This window comes from Dermacentor albipictus, chromosome 1 (assembly GCF_038994185.2).
Source record: "Dermacentor albipictus isolate Rhodes 1998 colony chromosome 1, USDA_Dalb.pri_finalv2, whole genome shotgun sequence".
Classification (NCBI taxonomy): Eukaryota; Metazoa; Arthropoda; class Arachnida; order Ixodida; family Ixodidae; genus Dermacentor; species Dermacentor albipictus.
This window is the reverse complement of record NC_091821.1, coordinates 185815507-185821593: the sequence shown is the minus strand read 5'-3', so window position 1 is coordinate 185821593 and position 6087 is coordinate 185815507. Positions and strand designations below refer to the sequence as shown.

At 48.7% G+C, this 6087-nt stretch overlaps 1 long non-coding RNA gene across 2 annotated transcripts; it reads right to left on the bottom strand.

Annotated features, from left to right (window-relative positions):
- Positions 1-1363: 1363 nt before the first annotated feature.
- Positions 1364-5864, bottom strand: LOC135921948 (uncharacterized). Of its 2 annotated transcripts, XR_010570683.1 has the most exons (3): positions 5553-5864; positions 1666-2001; positions 1364-1475 (listed from the first exon to the last, which is right to left on the bottom strand). It is a non-coding gene; the product is annotated as an uncharacterized lncRNA (long non-coding RNA). The 2 variants fall into 2 exon arrangements; XR_010570682.1 differs by having other exon boundaries at positions 1364-2001.
- Positions 5865-6087: the final 223 nt, after the last annotated feature.

Sequence of the window (6087 nt, the reverse complement as noted above, 5' to 3'; positions counted from 1 at the left end):
GCAGGCAAAAGCTCCCGCGCTCAGCAGTAGTGGATAGCACCTGTGAATGTGGCCAATTAAGGCAGCCTAATCGATACGTTCGTAAAGCCCCTTAAGCTTCGTAAAGTAGTGACACTCTCCTCCTCCGCCATCGCTCCTTCTCGTTTCTCCTCTCTTTCACGTCCCTCCTCGACCGTGGCGCCGCCTACATTGCTCGAGCGTAGCAACGGCGCCAACGTGCGCTCCTCGCCACTCCGTAGACGCTTCTCGAGCAAAAATGGCGCTGATGCACGGCGCGAGGGCCCACGTGATGCTATTAGGCCAATAGCGACGCGGCGTCGGCCTCGGCCAGAGCGCGCGAGGAGGAGGCGGCATTCTTCAAAGCGTGGCACTACTTTACGGAGTTTAAGGGGTTTTATTATGGAATAGTGTCCCTGTATATGCTCCCGCATGGAGCAGAGTTGCACATAGGTTTGCTATTATGTTCCAGCTCTGCAGTGAAGCAACTCCTCGAGCGCGCAAGAGTCAATGCCGCGCGGTGTTCCAATTGCTTTTTTTTCTCCTCATCGCGAGCAACACGCGACGATTGTTCGCAAGCGCTGAGCAAGATGACACTTTTTACTACAGGCTAAGCCGAATGATTGGCGCAGCCGGAAGGGTGCCAACTCCCCGAAACGTTTAGTTTGTATGTATACATATATACACGCATATACAAACACACGCACGAACGTACATATAAAGAGTAGGACCCCCTCGATCACTCGAAATGAAATCCTGAACACGCCTGTGGGCTCGAACGGCTCAAAAGTTCGCGTGCAAACGCGCATTACCGTGCAACAAAAACCGGTGCAATGTTTTTCAGCATGCATATGAAGTTTTCTCGCGGAGGCCGGAAAGCAAGAAATGTTTAAAAGGGTGTTTAGAGAAAACTTCGCACACGTTAGCAGGGAAGAAGTTTGGGCGTGTTGGTGGGATGCATTCAGACTGGGATACACTCACCTGTGATACTCACTCACCTGTGTTCTGCTTGTCCCTGTGTAACTTTTTGCGCTATGTATCCCAGTCTGAATTCGCACACGTGTGGTGGACGATTATGTGAGCACATTCTGGCTGCCGAAAGCAGACGAATAATGATCGTGGCCAAGAGAACTATGGTTCCTGCAGTTATATCGGTGACGCGTTAAGCGTGACCGTCATTCTTCACTAACCGTCATTCACAGCTGCTGCATGTTTTCTATATATGCAGTACAGATACATAGATTTAAACGCATTTTAAATGTTCACATGCGCACATTTTATGCAAAGGTTATTTTTACGATTCATACCGAAAACTTAACAGCTGCTTCGTAGCAGCAAATCTGCGACTGGAAAAAGATTCAAGATGCACGAGCTTCTAGATCAAATTTATTACGTATAAGGGAATGGATGAGCAATGGCTGGTGGCAGCAGGGGATGAGTGCTGGTTCTTGGAGCCTTAGGGGTAAAATTCAAAGCCACTGGAAAAGCAATAAGTTATTAACAGTAGCAACAGGTTATTTTTACTGCATTAATCACATAAGATGGCAAACTTGCAAAGTAATTATTTACACATTGCAGACTGTAATATGACACACTTTTTCTTTATCTCTTCATACTGCTGAGGTTAATTTACTCAGGTTAATTTTAGGCGTTAAGCACTGCACATACCTGGGCCGATCCCGAAGATAGTGCCATGCCGGGAGGACCCGCAACAGAGGTGAAGCAGGCGTCAAGCACTCCCCCATATGTGGGCAGATCCCGAAGATTGTGTCATGCAGGGCAGACCCGCGGCGCAGGTGAAGCAGGCGTTAAGCTCTCCCAGTACATGGGCCGATACCGAAGACAGTGTCATGCGGGCGGACCCGCAGCGGAGCTGAAGCAGACGTGGGTCGATTCCGTAGGTAGTGCCATGCCGGGCCGACCCGCGGTGGAGGTGAAGCCGGCGTTAAGCATTCCCCACACGTTGGCCGATCCAGAATATAGTGAAATGCCGGTCCGACGTACCTGCCGCGGAGGTGAAGCAGGCGTTAAGCACTCCCCGTACGTGGGCCGCTTTTTCCTACCTCGTCTGACAACGCGGACGCGGTTTGACTCGAAATATTCCGAAGGACAAACACGCCTTTCTAAATCTTTCTCTGCGCTCCCTACAGGGTTTAGCTCCTTTCGATTGATTCGGCTGCGTTGCCTTACTGAATTTGCGACGTCTTTTTCTCTTAGCACTGTTTTTGGTGCCCATTTCCGAGTGCCTTTTCTTTCTTCCCGTGGGTGGTTCCTCAGCCTGACCAACTTCCTGAATTTCTCTCGGGAGAATCAGACAGATTTCCTCCTTGGGCTTAACTACGCCTCCCGAGTTAGATGCTTCATCCTCCTCTGTAATGTGTTCAGCCTCGCAACACAGCGCCTGATCTTCTTTCTGAATTTCTGTCGAGGAAATCGGATTTGCTCTGCCGGCTTAACTACGCCTCCCTAGCTAGCTCCTCCATCCTCCTTCTCTGCACTGCGTTCAGAGTCGCCACACAGCGCCAGACCTTCTAAATTTCGGTCGAGGAAATCCGTTCCTCCCGAAATTTCTCTGCAGATTGCTTGTCTTTTGCGAGCAAACCTGCTTCACGTGAGTGCTCGGCTGCGCTCAGTTGGGCTACGACATGCGACAAGAGTGTACACTCTTAGAAAAATTTACACCCTTTGGGGCGTATCTTGTCCCACAACAATAATCGTCATCCATGCTGCCCGCGTTTCCTTTCTTTAACGCTGCGAGCCCGGTACTTTCCAGTCCCCAGCAGCATGCGCCTTATCAGTGTGACGCAGCATTCTCGACAGGAAAGTAGCGAACGCCGAGTTTTCAGGAAAGGAAACGCAAGCAAGGCAGATGACGATTATTGTTGTGGGACAAATATACACCCCAAAGGGTGCAACCGTTTTAAGAGTGCACTCTTAGAAAAATTTACACCCTTTGGGGCGTATCTTGTCCCACAACAATAATCGTCATCCGTGTTGCCCGCGTTTCCTTTCTTTAACGCTGCGAGCCCGGTACTTCCCAGTCACGAACGGCATGCGCGTTATCAGTGTGACGCAGCATTCTCGACAGGAAAGTAGCGAGCGCCGAGTTTTCAGGAAAGGAAACGCAAGCAAGGCAGATGACGATTATTGTTGTGGGACAAATTTACACCCCAAAGGGTGCAACAGTTTTAAGAATGTGTAGGCAAAGTTACACCCTTTGGGGTGTATCTCGGCCACACAACGATAATCGTCATCTGCCTTAATTGCTTGTGTTTCCTTTCTTGAAAACGCCACACCCGCTACTTTCCTGTCGGCAATGCTATGTCATGCTGATAAAGCGCACGCAGTTCGTTACTGGGAAGTCCGGGCTCGCCGCGTTAAAGGAAGGAAACGCGGACAAGTCAGATGACGATTATCGTTGTGTGGCAAAAGGGTGTAATTTTGCTTACACTCTTAAAACGGTTGCACCCTTTGGGGTGTATATTTGTCCCACAACAATAATCGTCATCTGCCTTGCTTGCGTTTCCTTTCCTGAAAACTCGGCGCTCGCTACTTTCCTGTCGAGAATGCTGCGTCACACTGATAACGTGCAAGCCGTTCGTGACTGAGAATTACCGGGCTCGCTGCGTTAAAGAAAGGAAATGCGGGCAAGACAGATGACGATTATCGTTGTGTGGCAAATATACACCCCAAGGGGTGCAACTGTTTTTAAAGTGTACACCCCAAAAAAGTTCACACCCTTTGGGGCTTATCTTGCTCCTAAACAATAATCGCCATCTGCCTTGCTTGCGTTTCCTCTTAAAAACTCGGCGCTCGCTACTTTCCTGTCGAGAATGCTGTGTCAAGCTGATAACGCGCAAGCCGTTTGTGACAAGAATTACCATGCTCGCATCGTTAAAGAAAGGAAGTGCGGGCAAGACAGGGCGATTATTGTTTGGGGACAAAATGCAACCCAAAGGGTCTAAACTTTTTAGTGTAAGCGAGCCCATGACAAGTTTACTTCCCTGCAGCCGTGTAATGTACCACGGCAGTTCAACAATCAAACTCGATGCGGTTAGAGCAAACGGCATGACGAAGGTAACGGGTTAACCCTTTGCGCATGATTAGGATATGGCAGTGACATAGGCAAATTAAGTTTCCCGCGGAAGCGTAATGATTGTAAGAACAAATTGGACAGACATTCAACATTATCGCGGGAACAACGTGCGATCTCACCCGAGCCGTCCGCAGTGGTCCGGAGAATCACACTTATTTATTCCTGCCAAAGTGTCGGGTTACCCTACAAATAATTGCCCGGTCGGCAGCGCAGAAACCGGCAGTCTACTTCGAAGTGAAATGGTATAAGCAGAGTCCTTCGGACTCTGGTATAAGTAACACCGCCCGCTAGGCAGCCGCCGTGTCCCGGAGCTACCGGAGCGAAGCTTCAGAATGGATATATAGATGGGTGGATGTTATGAGCGTCCCCTTTGGAATGGGACGGTGGGTTGCGCCACCAAGTTCTTTCTAGTATACACTCTAAGAACAGTTTACACCCTTTGGCTTGCCCCTTCTGCCACACAAAAATAATCGTCATCTCCCTTGATGCGTTTCCTTTCTTTATCGCTGCGAGCCCGGAACTTTCCAGTAACAAACGGCACGCGCGTTATCAGCATAGAACAGTTTACACCCTTTGGAGTGCCTCTTCTGATAACGCGCGTGCCGTTCGTCACTGGAAAGTTCCGAGCTTGCAGCAATAAAGAAAGGAAACACATCAAGGCAGATGACGATTATTTTTGTGTGGCAGAAGGGGCAAGCCAAAGGGTGTAAACTGTTCTTTGAGTGCACTGCCTAATGTCCGACCTACACTCTTAGAACTATTTACACCCTTTGGGGCTTATCTTGTCCCACAACAATAATCATCATCCGTCTTGCCCGAGTTTCCTTTCTTGAAAGCTCGGCGCTCGCTACTTTCCTTTCGAGAAGCTGCGTCACACTGATAACGCGCACGCCGTTCGTGACTGGGAAGTACCTGGGCTCGCAGCGTTAAAGAAAGGAAACGCGGGCAAGACAGATGACGATTATTGTTGTGGGACAAGATACACCCCAAAGGGTGTAAATATTTCTAAGAGTGTACACTCTTAAAACGGTTGCACCCTTTGGGGTGTATATTTGTCCCACAACAATAATCATCTGCCTTGCTTGCGTTTCCTTTCCTGAAAACTCGGCGCTCGCTACTTTCCTGCCGAGAATGCTGCGTCACACTGATAAGGCGCATGCCGTTCGTGACTGGAAAGTACTGGGCTCGCAGCGTTAAAGAAAGGAAACGCGGGCAGCACGGATGACGATTATCGTTGTGGGACAAGATACGCCCCAAAGGGTGTAAAATTTTCTAAGAGTGTAGGTTAAAGAAGGGAAAAAAAGAAAAAAAACACGACGAATGCCCATAACCAAATTTTCTGACTCCCTATTGTGAACTTTGTTTTTCTACGTCTCCGTTTTTTGTCGTTTCCCTACTTTTCTTCCACCAGACTTCCAATCGCATCTTACTAATCTCTATTGCCGACATGTTTACTTACCCCTTGCTCTCGCTGAACCCAAGGGCATCAAGGAGGCCAGTGGTGGCTAAATCGACCGCTGGGCAGATATCTTCACATTCCAATAAAACATGCTCCATTTACTTTCTTCCATATTCCTTAGTCGTTCTTCATAATCAATTTTACTGTGAGCTTCCCTCACTTCAAAACCTGTCCAGCCCATGTCACCCTGCACAGCTTCATTTGCAGTCTTCCCGTGAGCGCCCAATGCGAGGCGTCCCATTGACCATTGGTTGCCATCGAGTCCTGATTGTACCCTGATTTCAAGCAAACAGCAGCATTTCCAAAAGTAAGTCCTGAAACGATTACACCTTTCCACATACCCCGGAGCACCTCGTACCTATTGTATCTCCACAAGCGCTCTGTGCTTCATTATGGCTGCATTTCTCTTCCCCTTTACTGTTATTTTTTTCCTGTGTTTCCATATATCTATTGCATTCGTTTATCCATAACCAAGGTACTTATATTCTTTTACCCGAGGTGTTTCCTGGCCCTGTATTGCCACTGTCCACTGTTT